The sequence below is a fragment of the Euprymna scolopes genome, chromosome 18 (assembly GCF_053919585.1).
Source record: "Euprymna scolopes isolate OS-2025 chromosome 18, ASM5391958v1, whole genome shotgun sequence".
Lineage (NCBI taxonomy): Eukaryota > Metazoa > Mollusca > Cephalopoda > Sepiida > Sepiolidae > Euprymna > Euprymna scolopes.
This window is the reverse complement of record NC_136499.1, coordinates 106,049,509-106,069,327: the sequence shown is the minus strand read 5'-3', so window position 1 is coordinate 106,069,327 and position 19,819 is coordinate 106,049,509. Positions and strand designations below refer to the sequence as shown.

Below are 19,819 nucleotides of genomic sequence, written 5' to 3'. Positions count from 1 at the left end.
TATTCCGAAAGCTGTTTTTAACATGGGGAGGTTGTGCTTGAGGTGATTATAATACGCTGGGGTACGTCGTAAAAATTTTCCGATATTTCTCGTTCTAACTTAAGTAATAAACTAAAATAAAACCTTAAAATAAGTTAATACACACAAAAAAGTATCCAGGTAAGTAGAAGAGTAATTTATCTTGCTTATTGTAATATTTATTTATTATATATTTGTCTTGTATTTTATAATTTGTTTTATTTATTTATTTACTTTGGTCATGTTTAAAATGTCTGAATAGTTTATTATAAACTTTAGCAATAGGGAATATCACCATCGTAGTTATAACCATAGCTGGAGAGTAAAAGCGAAGTGGATAGAAGAAAAGGAGAAGATATAGTGAATAAACGAGACCATTTTTAAAATGTTTTGTTTTAGATTTTTGCATTTTTATTTAAAAACGCGGGACCAGTAGGTGACTGAACGGGACACACAGCTACTTTCTCGCAGTAAGGTAATGTTCCCTGGTTGGATTGATAAGTTTGTCAGCTATTCTTGCTGAGTGAGAAAACTGAACTGAAAGTTGAGAAAATATATTAGGTTTGTTTTCATCGTACAATAGTTAGGCGAGTGCCGTAATACTTATTGTATTGAAGCTAGTTAAGAAGATTGCGACTTCATCAGCCCGGCTAGCTCAGTCGGTAGAGCACGAGACTCTTAATCTCGGGGTCGTGAGTTCGAGCCCCACGTTGGGCGTATTCTTTTGTGTCATTTTCATGATATCTTGAAACAACATCAAAGAAAGATGAGGATAATAGTCCGCAATAAATAAAATGAATTAATAATACTCATCTCATTAATGAATTCTAATTCAGTAAAATATCATTCTAATGTGTTTTTATTAAAAAAACAAAACAAAAACAAAGAAAGAAATAAAAAAACGTAAGATTACAACGAGAAAATAATGTCTTACGTTAGCAAGTCACGTGTGGAGTCTAAATAATGGCTCCCAAATCAAAAATTACACAAAAAACGCAAGTAATACATATATATAGTTCAGTTGAGCACTACATTTTCATACAATTCGTTACAGTTATTAGCTTAGATTCTGTTTGATTTTCGATATTAAAGACATTATCGAAACTTCACGTAAGCGTCTAATGTGAACGATTTTTCGTATGTTTTACCACCTGCCTCAGCGCAGCATAAACACCCCCAACAACCCCATGTTAAAAACAGCTTTCGAGGTTCGGGGTGTTTATTCCGAAAGCTGTTTTTAACATGGGGAGGTTGTGCTTGAGGTGATTATAATATGCTGGGGTACGTCGTAAAAATTTTCCGATATTTCTCGTTCTAACTTAAGTAATAAACTAAAATAAAACCTTAAAATAAGTTAATACACACAAAAAAGTATCCAGGTAGGTAGAAGAGTAATTTATCTTGCTTATTGTAATATTTATTTATTATATATTTGTCTTATATTTTATAATTTGTTTTATTTATTTATTTACTTTGGTCATGTTTAAAATGTCTGAATAGTTTATTATAAACTTTAGCAATAGGGAATATCACCATCGTAGTTATAACCATAGCTGGAGAGTAAAAGCGAAGTGGATAGAAGAAAAGGAGAAGATATAGTGAATAAACGAGACCATTTTTTAAATTTTTTATTTTAGATTTTTGCATTTTTATTTAAAAACGCGGGATCAGTAGGTGACTGAACGGGACACACAGCTACTTTCTCGCAGTAAGGTAATGTTCCCTGGTTGGATTGATAAGTTTCTCAGCTATTCTTGCTGAGTGAGAAAACTGAACTGAAAGTTGAGAAAATATATTAGGTTTGTTTTCATCGTACAATAGTTAGGCGAGTGCCGTAATACTTATTGTATTGAAGTTAGTTAAGTAGATTGTGACTTCATCAGCCCGGCTAGCTCAGTCGGTAGAGCACGAGACTCTTAATCTCGGGGTCGTGAGTTCGAGCCCCACGTTGGGCGTATTCTTTTGTGTCATTTTCATGATATCTTGAAACAACATCAAAGAAAGATGAGGATAATAGTCCGCAATAAATAAAATGAATTAATAATACTCATCTCATTAATGAATTCTAATTCAGTAAAATATCATTCTAATGTGTTTTTATTAAAAAAACAAAACAAAAACAAAGAAAGAAATAAAAAAACGTAAGATTACAACGAGAAAATAATGTCTTACGTTAGCAAGTCACGTGTGGAGTCTAAATAATGGCTCCCAAATCAAAAATTACACAAAAAACGCAAGTAATACATATATATAGTTCAGTTGAGCACTACATTTTCATACAATTCGTTACAGTTATTAGCTTAGATTCTGTTTGATTTTCGATATTAAAGACATTATCGAAACTTCACGTAAGCGTCTAATGTGAACGATTTTTCGTATGTTTTACCACCTGCCTCAGCGCAGCATAAACACCCCCAACAACCCCATGTTAAAAACAGCTTTCGAGGTTCGGGGTGTTTATTCCGAAAGCTGTTTTTAACATGGGGAGGTTGTGCTTGAGGTGATTATAATACGCTGGGGTACGTCGTAAAAATTTTCCGATATTTCTCGTTCTAACTTAAGTAATAAACTAAAATAAAACCTTAAAATAAGTTAATACACACAAAAAAGTATCCAGGTAGGTAGAAGAGTAATTTATCTTGCTTATTGTAATATTTATTTATTATATATTTGTCTTATATTTTATAATTTGTTTTATTTATTTATTTACTTTGGTCATGTTTAAAATGTCTGAATAGTTTATTATAAACTTTAGCAATAGGGAATATCACCATCGTAGTTATAACCATAGCTGGAGAGTAAAAGCGAAGTGGATAGAAGAAAAGGAGAAGATATAGTGAATAAACGAGACCATTTTTAAAATGTTTTATTTTAGATTTTTGCATTTTTATTTAAAAACGCGGGATCAGTAGGTGACTGAACGGGACACACAGCTACTTTCTCGCAGTAAGGTAATGTTCCCTGGTTGGATTGATAAGTTTGTCAGCTATTCTTGCTGAGTGAGAAAACTGAACTGAAAGTTGAGAAAATATATTAGGTTTGTTTTCATCGTACAATAGTTAGGCGAGTGCCGTAATACTTATTGTATTGAAGTTAGTTAAGTAGATTGTGACTTCATCAGCCCGGCTAGCTCAGTCGGTAGAGCACGAGACTCTTAATCTCGGGGTCGTGGGTTCGAGCCCCACGTTGGGCGTATTCTTTTGTGTCATTTTCATGATATCTTGAAACAACATCAAAGAAAGATGAGGATAATAGTCCGCAATAAATAAAATGAATTAATAATACTCATCTCATTAATGAATTCTAATTCAGTAAAATATCATTCTAATGTGTTTTTATTAAAAAAAACAAAACAAAAACAAAGAAAGAAAGAAAAAAAACATGTAAGATTACAACGAGAAAGTAATGTCTTACGTTAGCAAGTCACGTGTGGAGTCTAAATAATGGCTCCCAAATCAAAAATTACACAAAAAACGCAAGTAATACAAATATATAGTTCAGTTGCACACTACATTTTCATACAATTGGTTACAGTTATTAGCTTAGATTCTGTTTGATCTTCGATATTAAAGACATTATCGAAACTTCACGTAAGCGTCTAATGTGAACGATTTTTCGTATGTTTTACCACCTGCCTCAGCGCAGCATAAACACCCCCAACAACCCCATGTTAAAAACAGCTTTCGAGGTTTGGGTTGTTTATTCCGAAAGCTGTTTTTAACATGGGGAGGTTGTGCTTGAGGTGATTATAATACGCTGGGGTACGTCGTAAAAATTTTCCGATATTTCTCGTTCTAACTTAAGTAATAAACTAAAATAAAACCTTAAAATAAGTTAATACACACAAAAAAGTATCCAGGTAAGTAGAAGAGTAATTTATCTTGCTTATTGTAATATTTATTTATTATATATTTGTCTTGTATTTTATAATTTGTTTTATTTATTTATTTACTTTGGTCATGTTTAAAATGTCTGAATAGTTTATTATAAACTTTAGCAATAGGGAATATCACCATCGTAGTTATAACCATAGCTGGAGAGTAAAAGCGAAGTGGATAGAAGAAAAGGAGAAGATATAGTGAATAAACGAGACCATTTTTTAAATTTTTTATTTTAGATTTTTGTATGTTTAGTTAAAAACGCGGGAACAGTAGGTTACTGAACGGGACACACAGCTACTTTCTCGCAGTAAGGTAATGTTCCCTGGTTGGATTGATAAGTTTGTCAGCTATTCTTGCTGAGTGAGAAAACTGAACTGAAAGTTGAGAAAATATATTAGGTTTGTTTTCATCGTACAATAGTTAGGCGAGTGCCGTATTGCTTATTGTGTTGAAGTTAGTTAAGTAGATTGTGACGTTATCAGCCCGGCTAGCTCAGTCGGTAGAGCACGAGACTCTTAATCTCGGGGTCGTGGGTTCGAGCCCCACGTTGGGCGTATTCTTTTGTGTCATTTTCATGATATCTTGAAACAACATCAAAGAAAGATGAGGATAATAGTCCGCAATAAATAAAATGAATTAATAATACTCATCTCATTAATGAATTCTAATTCAGTAAAATATCATTCTAATGTGTTTTTATTAAAAAAAACAAAACAAAAACAAAGAAAGAAAGAAAAAAAAACATGTAAGATTACAACGAGAAAGTAATGTCTTACGTTAGCAAGTCACGTGTGGAGTCTAAATAATGGCTCCCAAATCAAAAATTACACAAAAAACGCAAGTAATACAAATATATAGTTCAGTTGAACACTACATTTTCATACAATTGGTTACAGTTATTAGCTTAGATTCTGTTTGATCTTCGATATTAAAGACATTATCGAAACTTCACGTAAGCGTCTAATGTGAACGATTTTTCGTATGTTTTACCACCTGCCTCAGCGCAGCATAAACACCCCCAACAACCCCATGTTAAAAACAGCTTTCGAGGTTCGGGGTGTTTATTCCGAAAGCTGTTTTTAACATGGGGAGGTTGTGCTTGAGGTGATTATAATACGCTGGGGTACGTCGTAAAAATCTTCCGATATTTCTCGTTCTAACTTAAGTAATAAACTAAAATAAAACCTTAAAATAAGTTAATACACACAAAAAAAAGTATCCAGGTAGGTAGAAGAGTAATTTATCTTGCTTATTGTAATATTTATTTATTATATATTTGTCTTATATTTTATAATTTGTTTTATTTATTTTTTTACTTTGGTCATGTTTAAAATGTCTGAATAGTTTATTATAAACTTTAGCAATAGGGAATATCACCATCGTAGTTATAACCATTTGAGAGTAAAGGCGAAATGGATAGAAGACAAGGAGAAGATATAGTGAATAAACGAGACCATTTTTTAAATTTTTTATTTTAGATTTTTGCATTTTTATTTAAAAACGCGGGACCAGTAGGTGACTGAACGGGACACACAGCTCCTTTCTCGCAGTAAGGTAATGTTCCCTGGTTGGATTGATAAGTTTGTCAGCTATTCTTGCTGTGTGAGAAAACTGAACTGAAAGTTGAGAAAATATATTAGGTTTGTTTTCATCGTACAATAGTTAGGCGAGTGCCGTAATACTTATTGTATTGAAGTTAGTTAAGTAGATTGTGACTTCATCAGCCCGGCTAGCTCAGTCGGTAGAGCACGAGACTCTTAATCTCGGGGTCGTGGGTTCGAGCCCCACGTTGGGCGTATTCTTTTGTGTCATTTTCATGATATCTTGAAACAACATCAAAGAAAGATGAGGATAATAGTCCGCAATAAATAAAATGAATTAATAATACTCATCTCATTAATGAATTCTAATTCAGTAAAATATCATTCTAATGTGTTTTTATTAAAAAAAACAAAACAAAAACAAAGAAAGAAAGAAAAAAAAACATGTAAGATTACAACGAGAAAGTAATGTCTTACGTTAGCAAGTCACGTGTGGAGTCTAAATAATGGCTCCCAAATCAAAAATTACACAAAAAACGCAAGTAATACAAATATATAGTTCAGTTGAACACTACATTTTCATACAATTGGTTACAGTTATTAGCTTAGATTCTGTTTGATCTTCGATATTAAAGACATTATCGAAACTTCACGTAAGCGTCTAATGTGAACGATTTTTCGTATGTTTTACCACCTGCCTCAGCGCAGCATAAACACCCCCAACAACCCCATGTTAAAAACAGCTTTCGAGGTTCGGGGTGTTTATTCCGAAAGCTGTTTTTAACATGGGGAGGTTGTGCTTGAGGTGATTATAATACGCTGGGGTACGTCGTAAAAATCTTCCGATATTTCTCGTTCTAACTTAAGTAATAAACTAAAATAAAACCTTAAAATAAGTTAATACACACAAAAAAAAGTATCCAGGTAGGTAGAAGAGTAATTTATCTTGCTTATTGTAATATTTATTTATTATATATTTGTCTTATATTTTATAATTTGTTTTATTTATTTTTTTACTTTGGTCATGTTTAAAATGTCTGAATAGTTTATTATAAACTTTAGCAATAGGGAATATCACCATCGTAGTTATAACCATTTGAGAGTAAAGGCGAAATGGATAGAAGACAAGGAGAAGATATAGTGAATAAACGAGACCATTTTTTAAATTTTTTATTTTAGATTTTTGCATTTTTATTTAAAAACGCGGGACCAGTAGGTGACTGAACGGGACACACAGCTCCTTTCTCGCAGTAAGGTAATGTTCCCTGGTTTGATTGATAAGTTTGTCAGCTATTCTTGCTGAGTGAGAAAACTGAACTGAAAGTTGAGAAAATATATTAGGTTTGTTTTCATCGTACAATAGTTAGGCGAGTGCCGTAATACTTATTGTATTGAAGTTAGTTAAGTAGATTGTGACTTCATCAGCCCGGCTAGCTCAGTCGGTAGAGCACGAGACTCTTAATCTCGGGGTCGTGGGTTCGAGCCCCACGTTGGGCGTATTCTTTTGTGTCATTTTCATGATATCTTGAAACAACATCAAAGAAAGATGAGGATAATAGTCCGCAATAAATAAAATGAATTAATAATACTCATCTCATTAATGAATTCTAATTCAGTAAAATATCATTCTAATGTGTTTTTATTAAAAAAACAAAACAAAAACAAAGAAAGAAAGAAAAAAACGTAAGATTACAACGAGAAAATAATGTCTTACGTTAGCAAGTCACGTGTGGAGTCTAAATAATGGCTCCCAAATCAAAAATTACACAAAAAACGCAAGTAATACAAATATATAGTTCAGTTGAGCACTACATTTTCATACAATTGGTTACAGTTATTAGCTTAGATTCTGTTTGATTTTCGATATTAAAGACATTATCGAAACTTCACGTAAGCGTCTAATGTGAACGATTTTTCGTATGTTTTACCACCTGCCTCAGCGCAGCATAAACACCCCCAACAACCCCATGTTAAAAACAGCTTTCGAGGTTCGGGGTGTTTATTCCGAAAGCTGTTTTTAACATGGGGAGGTTGTGCTTGAGGTGATTATAATACGCTGGGGTACGTCGTAAAAATTTTCCGATATTTCTCGTTCTAACTTAAGTAATAAACTAAAATAAAACCTTAAAATAAGTTAATACACACAAAAAAGTATCCAGGTAGGTAGAAGAGTAATTTATCTTGCTTATTGTAATATTTATTTATTATATATTTGTCTTATATTTTATAATTTGTTTTATTTACTTATTTACTTTGGTCATGTTTAAAATGTCTGAATAGTTTATTATAAACTTTAGCAATAGGGAATATCACCATCGTAGTTATAACCATAGCTGGAGAGTAAAAGCGAAGTGGATAGAAGAAAAGGAGAAGATATAGTGAATAAACGAGACCATTTTTAAAATGTTTTGTTTTAGATTTTTGCATTTTTATTTAAAAACGCGGGACCAGTAGGTGACTGAACGGGACACACAGCTACTTTCTCGCAGTAAGGTAATGTTCCCTGGTTGGATTGATAAGTTTGTCAGCTATTCTTGCTGAGTGAGAAAACTGAACTGAAAGTTGAGAAAATATATTAGGTTTGTTTTCATCGTACAATAGTTAGGCGAGTGCCGTAATACTTATTGTATTCAAGCTAGTTAAGTAGATTGTGACTTCATCAGCCCGGCTAGCTCAGTCGGTAGAGCACGAGTCTCTTAATCTCAGGGTCGTGGGTTCGAGCCCCACGTTGGGCGTATTCTTTTGTGTCATTTTCATGATATCTTGAAACAACATCAAAGAAAGATGAGGATAATAGTCCGCAATAAATAAAATGAATTAATAATACTCATCTCATTAATGAATTCTAATTCAGTAAAATATCATTCTAATGTGTTTTTATTAAAAAAAACAAAACAAAAACAAAGAAAGAAAGAAAAAAAAACATGTAAGATTACAACGAGAAAATAATGTCTTACGTTAGCAAGTCACGTGTGGAGTCTAAATAATGGCTCCCAAATCAAAAATTACACAAAAAACGCAAGTAATACAAATATATAGTTCAGTTGAACACTACATTTTCATACAATTGGTTACAGTTATTAGCTTAGATTCTGTTTGATTTTCGATATTAAAGACATTATCGAAACTTCACGTAAGCGTCTAATGTGAACGATTTTTCGTATGTTTTACCACCTGCCTCAGCGCAGCATAAACACCCCCAACAACCCCATGTTAAAAACAGCTTTCGAGGTTTGGGTTGTTTATTCCGAAAGCTGTTTTTAACATGGGGAGGTTGTGCTTGAGGTGATTATAATACGCTGGGGTACGTCGTAAAAATTTTCCGATATTTCTCGTTCTAACTTAAGTAATAAACTAAAATAAAACCTTAAAATAAGTTAATACACACAAAAAAGTATCCAGGTAGGTAGAAGAGTAATGTATCTTGCTTATTGTAATATTTATTTATTATATATTTGTCTTGTATTTTATAATTTGTTTTATTTATTTATTTACTTTGGTCATGTTTAAAATGTCTGAATAGTTTATTATAAACTTTAGCAATAGGGAATATCACCATCGTAGTTATAACCATAGCTGGAGAGTAAAAGCGAAGTGGATAGAAGAAAAGGAGAAGATATAGTGAATAAACGAGACCATTTTTAAAATGTTTTGTTTTAGATTTTTGCATTTTTATTTAAAAACGCGGGACCAGTAGGTGACTGAACGGGACACACAGCTACTTTCTCGCAGTAAGGTAATGTTCCCTGGTTGGATTGATAAGTTTGTCAGCTATTCTTGCTGAGTGAGAAAACTGAACTGAAAGTTGAGAAAATATATTAGGTTTGTTTTCATCGTACAATAGTTAGGCGAGTGCCGTAATACTTATTGTATTGAAGGTAGTTAAGTAGATTGTGACTTCATCAGCCCGGCTAGCTCAGTCGGTAGAGCACGAGACTCTTAATCTCGGGGTCGTGGGTTCGAGCCCCACGTTGGGCGTATTCTTTTGTGTCATTTTCATGATATCTTGAAACAACATCAAAGAAAGATGAGGATAATAGTCCGCAATAAATAAAATGAATTAATAATACTCATCTCATTAATGAATTCTAATTCAGTAAAATATCATTCTAATGTGTTTTTATTAAAAAAAACAAAACAAAAACAAAGAAAGAAAGAAAAAAAAACATGTAAGATTACAACGAGAAAATAATGTCTTACGTTAGCAAGTCACGTGTGGAGTCTAAATAATGGCTCCCAAATCAAAAATTACACAAAAAACGCAAGTAATACAAATATATAGTTCAGTTGAACACTACATTTTCATACAATTGGTTACAGTTATTAGCTTAGATTCTGTTTGATTTTCGATATTAAAGACATTATCGAAACTTCACGTAAGCGTCTAATGTGAACGATTTTTCGTATGTTTTACCACCTGCCTCAGCGCAGCATAAACACCCCCAACAACCCCATGTTAAAAACAGCTTTCGATGTTCGGGGTGTTTATTCCGAAAGCTGTTTTTAACATGGGGAGGTTGTGCTTGAGGTGATTATAATACGCTGGGGTACGTCGTAAAAATTTTCCGATATTTCTCGTTCTAACTTAAGTAATAAACTAAAATAAAACCTTAAAATAAGTTAATACACACAAAAAAGTATCCAGGTAGGTAGAAGAGTAATTTATCTTGCTTATTGTAATATTTATTTATTATATATTTGTCTTATATTTTATAATTTGTTTTATTTACTTATTTACTTTGGTCATGTTTAAAATGTCTGAATAGTTTATTATAAACTTTAGCAATAGGGAATATCACCATCGTAGTTATAACCATAGCTGGAGAGTAAAAGCGAAGTGGATAGAAGAAAAGGAGAAGATATAGTGAATAAACGAGACCATTTTTAAAATGTTTTGTTTTAGATTTTTGCATTTTTATTTAAAAACGCGGGACCAGTAGGTGACTGAACGGGACACACAGCTACTTTCTCGCAGTAAGGTAATGTTCCCTGGTTGGATTGATAAGTTTGTCAGCTATTCTTGCTGAGTGAGAAAACTGAACTGAAAGTTGAGAAAATATATTAGGTTTGTTTTCATCGTACAATAGTTAGGCGAGTGCCGTAATACTTATTGTATTGAAGGTAGTTAAGTAGATTGTGACTTCATCAGCCCGGCTAGCTCAGTCGGTAGAGCACGAGACTCTTAATCTCGGGGTCGTGGGTTCGAGCCCCACGTTGGGCGTATTCTTTTGTGTCATTTTCATGATATCTTGAAACAACATCAAAGAAAGATGAGGATAATAGTCCGCAATAAATAAAATGAATTAATAATACTCATCTCATTAATGAATTCTAATTCAGTAAAATATCATTCTAATGTGTTTTTATTAAAAAAAACAAAACAAAAACAAAGAAAGAAAGAAAAAAAAACATGTAAGATTACAACGAGAAAATAATGTCTTACGTTAGCAAGTCACGTGTGGAGTCTAAATAATGGCTCCCAAATCAAAAATTACACAAAAAACGCAAGTAATACAAATATATAGTTCAGTTGAACACTACATTTTCATACAATTGGTTACAGTTATTAGCTTAGATTCTGTTTGATTTTCGATATTAAAGACATTATCGAAACTTCACGTAAGCGTCTAATGTGAACGATTTTTCGTATGTTTTACCACCTGCCTCAGCGCAGCATAAACACCCCCAACAACCCCATGTTAAAAACAGCTTTCGATGTTCGGGGTGTTTATTCCGAAAGCTGTTTTTAACATGGGGAGGTTGTGCTTGAGGTGATTATAATACGCTGGGGTACGTCGTAAAAATTTTCCGATATTTCTCGTTCTAACTTAAGTAATAAACTAAAATAAAACCTTAAAATAAGTTAATACACACAAAAAAGTATCCAGGTAGGTAGAAGAGTAATTTATCTTGCTTATTGTAATATTTATTTATTATATATTTGTCTTATATTTTATAATTTGTTTTATTTACTTATTTACTTTGGTCATGTTTAAAATGTCTGAATAGTTTATTATAAACTTTAGCAATAGGGAATATCACCATCGTAGTTATAACCATAGCTGGAGAGTAAAAGCGAAGTGGATAGAAGAAAAGGAGAAGATATAGTGAATAAACGAGACCATTTTTAAAATGTTTTGTTTTAGATTTTTGCATTTTTATTTAAAAACGCGGGACCAGTAGGTGACTGAACGGGACACACAGCTACTTTCTCGCAGTAAGGTAATGTTCCCTGGTTGGATTGATAAGTTTGTCAGCTATTCTTGCTGAGTAAGAAAACTGAACTGAAAGTTGAGAAAATATATTAGGTTTGTTTTCATCGTACAATAGTTAGGCGAGTGCCGTAATACTTATTGTATTGAAGTTAGTTAAGTAGATTGTGACTTCATCAGCCCGGCTAGCTCAGTCGGTAGAGCACGAGACTCTTAATCTCGGGGTCGTGGGTTCGAGCCCCACGTTGGGCGTATTCTTTTGTGCCATTTTCATGATATCTTGAAACAACATCAAAGAAAGATGAGGATAATAGTCCGCAATAAATAAAATGAATTAATAATACTCATCTCATTAATGAATTCTAATTCAGTAAAATATCATTCTAATGTGTTTTTATTAAAAAAACAAAACAAAAACAAAGAAAGAAAGAAAAAAAAACATGTAAGATTACAACGAGAAAATAATGTCTTACGTTAGCAAGTCACGTGTGGAGTCTAAATAATGGCTCCCAAATCAAAAATTACACAAAAAACGCAAGTAATACAAATATATAGTTCAGTTGAACACTACATTTTCATACAATTGGTTAAAGTTATTAGCTTAGATTCTGTTTGATTTTCGATATTAAAGACATTATCGAAACTTCACGTAAGCGTCTAATGTGAACGAGTTTTCGTATGTTTTACCACCTGCCTCAGCGCAGCATAAACACCCCCAACAACCCCATGTTAAAAACAGCTTTCGAGGTTTGGGTTGTTTATTCCGAAAGCTGTTTTTAACATGGGGAGGTTGTGCTTGAGGTGATTATAATACGCTGGGGTACGTCGTAAAAATTTTCCGATATTTCTCGTTCTAACTTAAGTAATAAACTAAAATAAAACCTTAAAATAAGTTAATACACACAAAAAAGTATCCAGGTAGGTAGAAGAGTAATTTATCTTGCTTATTGTAATATTTATTTATTATATATTTGTCTTGTATTTTATAATTTGTTTTATTTATTTATTTACTTTGGTCATGTTTAAAATGTCTGAATAGTTTATTATAAACTTTAGCAATAGGGAATATCACCATCGTAGTTATAACCATAGCTGGAGAGTAAAAGCGAAGTGGATAGAAGACAAGGAGAAGATATAGTGAATAAACGAGACCATTTTTTAATTTTTTTATTTTAGATTTTTGCATTTTTATTTAAAAACGCGGGACCAGTAGGTGACTGAACGGGACACACAGCTACTTTCTCGCAGTAAGGTAATGTTCCCTGGTTGGATTGATAAGTTTGTCAGCTATTCTTGCTGAGTGAGAAAACTGAACTGAAAGTTGAGAAAATATATTAGGTTTGTTTTCATCGTACAATAGTTAGGCGAGTGCCGTAATACTTATTGTATTGAAGTTAGTTAAGTAGATTGTGACTTCATCAGCCCGGCTAGCTCAGTCGGTAGAGCACGAGACTCTTAATCTCGGGGTCGTGGGTTCGAGCCCCACGTTGGGCGTATTCTTTTGTGCCATTTTCATGATATCTTGAAACAACATCAAAGAAAGATGAGGATAATAGTCCGCAATAAATAAAATGAATTAATAATACTCATCTCATTAATGAATTCTAATTCAGTAAAATATCATTCTAATGTGTTTTTATTAAAAAAAACAAAACAAAAACAAAGAAAGAAAGAAAAAAAAACATGTAAGATTACAACGAGAAAATAATGTCTTACGTTAGCAAGTCACGTGTGGAGTCTAAATAATGGCTCCCAAATCAAAAATTACACAAAAAACGCAAGTAATACAAATATATAGTTCAGTTGAACACTACATTTTCATACAATTGGTTACAGTTATTAGCTTAGATTCTGTTTGATTTTCGATATTAAAGACATTATCGAAACTTCACGTAAGCGTCTAATGTGAACGATTTTTCGTATGTTTTACCACCTGCCTCAGCGCAGCATAAACACCCCCAACAACCCCATGTTAAAAACAGCTTTCGATGTTCGGGGTGTTTATTCCGAAAGCTGTTTTTAACATGGGGAGGTTGTGCTTGAGGTGATTATAATACGCTGGGGTACGTCGTAAAAATTTTCCGATATTTCTCGTTCTAACTTAAGTAATAAACTAAAATAAAACCTTAAAATAAGTTAATACACACAAAAAAGTATCCAGGTAGGTAGAAGAGTAATTTATCTTGCTTATTGTAATATTTATTTATTATATATTTGTCTTATATTTTATAATTTGTTTTATTTACTTATTTACTTTGGTCATGTTTAAAATGTCTGAATAGTTTATTATAAACTTTAGCAATAGGGAATATCACCATCGTAGTTATAACCATAGCTGGAGAGTAAAAGCGAAGTGGATAGAAGAAAAGGAGAAGATATAGTGAATAAACGAGACCATTTTTAAAATGTTTTGTTTTAGATTTTTGCATTTTTATTTAAAAACGCGGGACCAGTAGGTGACTGAACGGGACACACAGCTACTTTCTCGCAGTAAGGTAATGTTCCCTGGTTGGATTGATAAGTTTGTCAGCTATTCTTGCTGAGTGAGAAAACTGAACTGAAAGTTGAGAAAATATATTAGGTTTGTTTTCATCGTACAATAGTTAGGCGAGTGCCGTAATACTTATTGTATTCAAGCTAGTTAAGTAGATTGTGACTTCATCAGCCCGGCTAGCTCAGTCGGTAGAGCACGAGACTCTTAATCTCGGGGTCGTGGGTTCGAGCCCCACGTTGGGCGTATTCTTTTGTGCCATTTTCATGATATCTTGAAACAACATCAAAGAAAGATGAGGATAATAGTCCGCAATAAATAAAATGAATTAATAATACTCATCTCATTAATGAATTCTAATTCAGTAAAATATCATTCTAATGTGTTTTTATTAAAAAAACAAAACAAACACAAAGAAAGAAAGAAAAAAAAACATGTAAGATTACAACGAGAAAATAATGTCTTTCGTTAGCAAGTCACGTGTGGAGTCTAAATAATGGCTCCCAAATCAAAAATTACACAAAAAACGCAAGTAATACAAATATATAGTTCAGTTGAACACTACATTTTCATACAATTGGTTACACTTATTAGCTTAGATTCTGTTTGATTTTCGATATTAAAGACATTATCGAAACTTCACGTAAGCGTCTAATGTGAACGATTTTTCGTATGTTTTACCACCTGCCTCAGCGCAGCATAAACACCCCCAACAACCCCATGTTAAAAACAGCTTTCGAGGTTCGGGGTGTTTATTCCGAAAGCTGTTTTTAACATGGGGAGGTTGTGCTTGAGGTGATTATAATACGCTGGGGTACGTCGTAAAAATTTTCGGATATTTCTCGTTCTAACTTAAGTAATAAACTAAAATAAAACCTTAAAATAAGTTAATACACACAAAAAAGTATCCAGGTAAGTAGAAGAGTAATTTATCTTGCTTATTGTAATATTTATTTATTATATATTTGTCTTGTATTTTATAATTTGTTTTATTTATTTATTTACTTTGGTCATGTTTAAAATGTCTGAATAGTTTATTATAAACTTTAGCAATAGGGAATATCACCATCGTAGTTATAACCATAGCTGGAGAGTAAAAGCGAAGTGGATAGAAGAAAAGGAGAAGATATAGTGAATAAACGAGACCATTTTTAAAATGTTTTGTTTTAGATTTTTGCATTTTTATTTAAAAACGCGGGACCAGTAGGTGACTGAACGGGACACACAGCTACTTTCTCGCAGTAAGGTAATGTTCCCTGGTTGGATTGATAAGTTTGTCAGCTATTCTTGCTGAGTGAGAAAACTGAACTGAAAGTTGAGAAAATATATTAGGTTTGTTTTCATCGTACAATAGTTAGGCGAGTGCCGTAATACTTATTGTATTGAAGCTAGTTAAGAAGATTGCGACTTCATCAGCCCGGCTAGCTCAGTCGGTAGAGCACGAGACTCTTAATCTCGGGGTCGTGGGTTCGAGCCCCACGTTGGGCGTATTCTTTTGTGCCATTTTCATGATATCTTGAAACAACATCAAAGAAAGATGAGGATAATAGTCCGCAATAAATAAAATGAATTAATAATACTCATCTCATTAATGAATTCTAATTCAGTAAAATATCATTCTAATGTGTTTTTATTAAAAAAAACAAAACAAAAACAAAGAAAGAAAGAAAAAAAACATGTAAGATTACAACGAGAAAATAATGTCTTACGTTAGCAAGTCACGTGTGGAGTCTAAATAATGGCTCCCAAATCAAAAATTACACAAAAAACGCAAGTAATACAAATATATAGTTCAGTTGAACACTACATTTTCATACAATTGGTTACAGTTATTAGCTTAGATTCTGTTTGATTTTCGATATTAAAGACATTATCGAAACTTCACGTAAGCGTCTAATGTGAACGATTTTTCGTATGTTTTACCACCTGCCTCAGCGCAGCATAAACACCCCCAACAACCCCATGTTAAAAACAGCTTTCGATGTTCGGGGTGTTTATTCCGAAAGCTGTTTTTAACATGGGGAGGTTGTGCTTGAGGTGATTATAATACGCTGGGGTACGTCGTAAAAATTTTCCGATATTTCTCGTTCTAACTTAAGTAATAAACTAAAATAAAACCTTAAAATAAGTTAATACACACAAAAAAGTATCCAGGTAGGTAGAAGAGTAATTTATCTTGCTTATTGTAATATTTATTTATTATATATTTGTCTTATATTTTATAATTTGTTTTATTTACTTATTTACTTTGGTCATGTTTAAAATGTCTGAATAGTTTATTATAAACTTTAGCAATAGGGAATATCACCATCGTAGTTATAACCATAGCTGGAGAGTAAAAGCGAAGTGGATAGAAGAAAAGGAGAAGATATAGTGAATAAACGAGACCATTTTTAAAATGTTTTGTTTTAGATTTTTGCATTTTTATTTAAAAACGCGGGACCAGTAGGTGACTGAACGGGACACACAGCTACTTTCTCGCAGTAAGGTAATGTTCCCTGGTTGGATTGATAAGTTTGTCAGCTATTCTTGCTGAGTAAGAAAACTGAACTGAAAGTTGAGAAAATATATTAGGTTTGTTTTCATCGTACAATAGTTAGGCGAGTGCCGTAATACTTATTGTATTGAAGTTAGTTAAGTAGATTGTGACTTCATCAGCCCGGCTAGCTCAGTCGGTAGAGCACGAGACTCTTAATCTCGGGGTCGTGGGTTCGAGCCCCACGTTGGGCGTATTCTTTTGTGCCATTTTCATGATATCTTGAAACAACATCAAAGAAAGATGAGGATAATAGTCCGCAATAAATAAAATGAATTAATAATACTCATCTCATTAATGAATTCTAATTCAGTAAAATATCATTCTAATGTGTTTTTATTAAAAAAAACAAAACAAAAACAAAGAAAGAAAGAAAAAAAAACATGTAAGATTACAACGAGAAAATAATGTCTTACGTTAGCAAGTCACGTGTGGAGTCTAAATAATGGCTCCCAAATCAAAAATTACACAAAAAACGCAAGTAATACAAATATATAGTTCAGTTGAACACTACATTTTCATACAATTGGTTACAGTTATTAGCTTAGATTCTGTTTGATTTTCGATATTAAAGACATTATCGAAACTTCACGTAAGCGTCTAATGTGAACGATTTTTCGTATGTTTTACCACCTGCCTCAGCGCAGCATAAACACCCCCAACAACCCCATGTTAAAAACAGCTTTCGATGTTCGGGGTGTTTATTCCGAAAGCTGTTTTTAACATGGGGAGGTTGTGCTTGAGGTGATTATAATACGCTGGGGTACGTCGTAAAAATTTTCCGATATTTCTCGTTCTAACTTAAGTAATAAACTAAAATAAAACCTTAAAATAAGTTAATACACACAAAAAAGTATCCAGGTAGGTAGAAGAGTAATTTATCTTGCTTATTGTAATATTTATTTATTATATATTTGTCTTATATTTTATAATTTGTTTTATTTACTTATTTACTTTGGTCATGTTTAAAATGTCTGAATAGTTTATTATAAACTTTAGCAATAGGGAATATCACCATCGTAGTTATAACCATAGCTGGAGAGTAAAAGCGAAGTGGATAGAAGAAAAGGAGAAGATATAGTGAATAAACGAGACCATTTTTAAAATGTTTTGTTTTAGATTTTTGCATTTTTATTTAAAAACGCGGGACCAGTAGGTGACTGAACGGGACACACAGCTACTTTCTCGCAGTAAGGTAATGTTCCCTGGTTGGATTGATAAGTTTGTCAGCTATTCTTGCTGAGTAAGAAAACTGAACTGAAAGTTGAGAAAATATATTAGGTTTGTTTTCATCGTACAATAGTTAGGCGAGTGCCGTAATACTTATTGTATTGAAGTTAGTTAAGTAGATTGTGACTTCATCAGCCCGGCTAGCTCAGTCGGTAGAGCACGAGACTCTTAATCTCGGGGTCGTGGGTTCGAGCCCCACGTTGGGCGTATTCTTTTGTGCCATTTTCATGATATCTTGAAACAACATCAAAGAAAGATGAGGATAATAGTCCGCAATAAATAAAATGAATTAATAATACTCATCTCATTAATGAATTCTAATTCAGTAAAATATCATTCTAATGTGTTTTTATTAAAAAAACAAAACAAAAACAAAGAAAGAAAGAAAAAAAAACATGTAAGATTACAACGAGAAAATAATGTCTTACGTTAGCAAGTCACGTGTGGAGTCTAAATAATGGCTCCCAAATCAAAAATTACACAAAAAACGCAAGTAATACAAATATATAGTTCAGTTGAACACTACATTTTCATACAATTGGTTAAAGTTATTAGCTTAGATTCTGTTTGATTTTTGATATTAAAGACATTATCGAAACTTCACGTAAGCGTCTAATGTGAACGATTTTTCGTATGTTTTACCACCTGCCTCAGCGCAGCATAAACACCCCCAACAACCCCATGTTAAAAACAGCTTTCGAGGTTTGGGTTGTTTATTCCGAAAGCTGTTTTTAACATGGGGAGGTTGTGCTTGAGGTGATTATAATACGCTGGGGTACGTCGTAAAAATTTTCCGATATTTCTCGTTCTAACTTAAGTAATAAACTAAAATAAAACCTTAAAATAAGTTAATACACACAAAAAAGTATCCAGGTAGGTAGAAGAGTAATTTATCTTGCTTATTGTAATATTTATTTATTATATATTTGTCTTGTATTTTATAATTTGTTTTATTTATTTATTTACTTTGGTCATGTTTAAAATGCCTGAATAGTTTATTATAAACTTTAGCAATAGGGAATATCACCATCGTAGTTATAACCATAGCTGGAGAGTAAAAGCGAAGTGGATAGAAGACAAGGAGAAGATATAGTGAATAAACGAGACCATTTTTTAATTTTTTTATTTTAGATTTTTGCATTTTTATTTAAAAACGCGGGACCAGTAGGTGACTGAACGGGACACACAGCTACTTTCTCGCAGTAAGGTAATGTTCCCTGGTTGGATTGATAAGTTTGTCAGCTATTCTTGCTGAGTGAGAAAACTGAACTGAAAGTTGAGAAAATATATTAGGTTTGTTTTCATCGTACAATAGTTAGGCGAGTGCCGTAATACTTATTGTATTGAAGTTAGTTAAGTAGATTGTGACTTCATCAGCCCGGCTAGCTCAGTCGGTAGAGCACGAGACTCTTAATCTCGGGGTCGTGGGTTCGAGCCCCACGTTGGGCGTATTCTTTTGTGCCATTTTCATGATATCTTGAAACAACATCAAAGAAAGATGAGGATAATAGTCCGCAATAAATAAAATGAATTAATAATACTCATCTCATTAATGAATTCTAATTCAGTAAAATATCATTCTAATGTGTTTTTATTAAAAAAAACAAAACAAAAAGAAAGAAAGAAAGAAAAAAAAACATGTAAGATTACAACGAGAAAATAATGTCTTACGTTAGCAAGTCACGTGTGGAGTCTAAATAATGGCTCCCAAATCAAAAATTACACAAAAAACGCAAGTAATACAAATATATAGTTCAGTTGAACACTACATTTTCATACAATTGGTTACAGTTATTAGCTTAGATTCTGTTTGATTTTCGATATTAAAGACATTATCGAAACTTCACGTAAGCGTCTAATGTGAACGATTTTTCGTATGTTTTACCACCTGCCTCAGCGCAGCATAAACA

The 19,819-nt window shown here is 32.7% G+C and overlaps 16 non-coding genes across 16 annotated transcripts; all 16 read left to right on the top strand.

Annotated features, from left to right (window-relative positions):
* Positions 1-662: 662 nt before the first annotated feature.
* Trnak-cuu (transfer RNA lysine (anticodon CUU)) lies at positions 663-735 on the top strand. Its single transcript has one exon. It is a non-coding gene; the product is annotated as a tRNA-Lys (tRNA).
* A 1,165-nt stretch (positions 736-1,900) lies between these two features.
* On the top strand, positions 1,901-1,973 carry Trnak-cuu (transfer RNA lysine (anticodon CUU)). Its single transcript has one exon. It is a non-coding gene; the product is annotated as a tRNA-Lys (tRNA).
* Positions 1,974-3,138: 1,165 nt separating this feature from the next.
* Trnak-cuu (transfer RNA lysine (anticodon CUU)) lies at positions 3,139-3,211 on the top strand. The gene has a single exon. It is a non-coding gene; the product is annotated as a tRNA-Lys (tRNA).
* A 1,169-nt stretch (positions 3,212-4,380) lies between these two features.
* Trnak-cuu (transfer RNA lysine (anticodon CUU)) lies at positions 4,381-4,453 on the top strand. The gene has a single exon. It is a non-coding gene; the product is annotated as a tRNA-Lys (tRNA).
* A 1,169-nt stretch (positions 4,454-5,622) lies between these two features.
* Positions 5,623-5,695, top strand: Trnak-cuu (transfer RNA lysine (anticodon CUU)). The gene has a single exon. It is a non-coding gene; the product is annotated as a tRNA-Lys (tRNA).
* A 1,169-nt stretch (positions 5,696-6,864) lies between these two features.
* On the top strand, positions 6,865-6,937 carry Trnak-cuu (transfer RNA lysine (anticodon CUU)). Its single transcript has one exon. It is a non-coding gene; the product is annotated as a tRNA-Lys (tRNA).
* A 1,165-nt stretch (positions 6,938-8,102) lies between these two features.
* On the top strand, positions 8,103-8,175 carry Trnak-cuu (transfer RNA lysine (anticodon CUU)). The gene has a single exon. It is a non-coding gene; the product is annotated as a tRNA-Lys (tRNA).
* Positions 8,176-9,345: 1,170 nt separating this feature from the next.
* Positions 9,346-9,418, top strand: Trnak-cuu (transfer RNA lysine (anticodon CUU)). Its single transcript has one exon. It is a non-coding gene; the product is annotated as a tRNA-Lys (tRNA).
* Positions 9,419-10,588: 1,170 nt separating this feature from the next.
* On the top strand, positions 10,589-10,661 carry Trnak-cuu (transfer RNA lysine (anticodon CUU)). Its single transcript has one exon. It is a non-coding gene; the product is annotated as a tRNA-Lys (tRNA).
* Positions 10,662-11,831: 1,170 nt separating this feature from the next.
* On the top strand, positions 11,832-11,904 carry Trnak-cuu (transfer RNA lysine (anticodon CUU)). The gene has a single exon. It is a non-coding gene; the product is annotated as a tRNA-Lys (tRNA).
* A 1,169-nt stretch (positions 11,905-13,073) lies between these two features.
* On the top strand, positions 13,074-13,146 carry Trnak-cuu (transfer RNA lysine (anticodon CUU)). Its single transcript has one exon. It is a non-coding gene; the product is annotated as a tRNA-Lys (tRNA).
* A 1,170-nt stretch (positions 13,147-14,316) lies between these two features.
* Trnak-cuu (transfer RNA lysine (anticodon CUU)) lies at positions 14,317-14,389 on the top strand. Its single transcript has one exon. It is a non-coding gene; the product is annotated as a tRNA-Lys (tRNA).
* A 1,169-nt stretch (positions 14,390-15,558) lies between these two features.
* On the top strand, positions 15,559-15,631 carry Trnak-cuu (transfer RNA lysine (anticodon CUU)). The gene has a single exon. It is a non-coding gene; the product is annotated as a tRNA-Lys (tRNA).
* A 1,169-nt stretch (positions 15,632-16,800) lies between these two features.
* Trnak-cuu (transfer RNA lysine (anticodon CUU)) lies at positions 16,801-16,873 on the top strand. Its single transcript has one exon. It is a non-coding gene; the product is annotated as a tRNA-Lys (tRNA).
* Positions 16,874-18,043: 1,170 nt separating this feature from the next.
* Positions 18,044-18,116, top strand: Trnak-cuu (transfer RNA lysine (anticodon CUU)). The gene has a single exon. It is a non-coding gene; the product is annotated as a tRNA-Lys (tRNA).
* A 1,169-nt stretch (positions 18,117-19,285) lies between these two features.
* On the top strand, positions 19,286-19,358 carry Trnak-cuu (transfer RNA lysine (anticodon CUU)). Its single transcript has one exon. It is a non-coding gene; the product is annotated as a tRNA-Lys (tRNA).
* Positions 19,359-19,819: the final 461 nt, after the last annotated feature.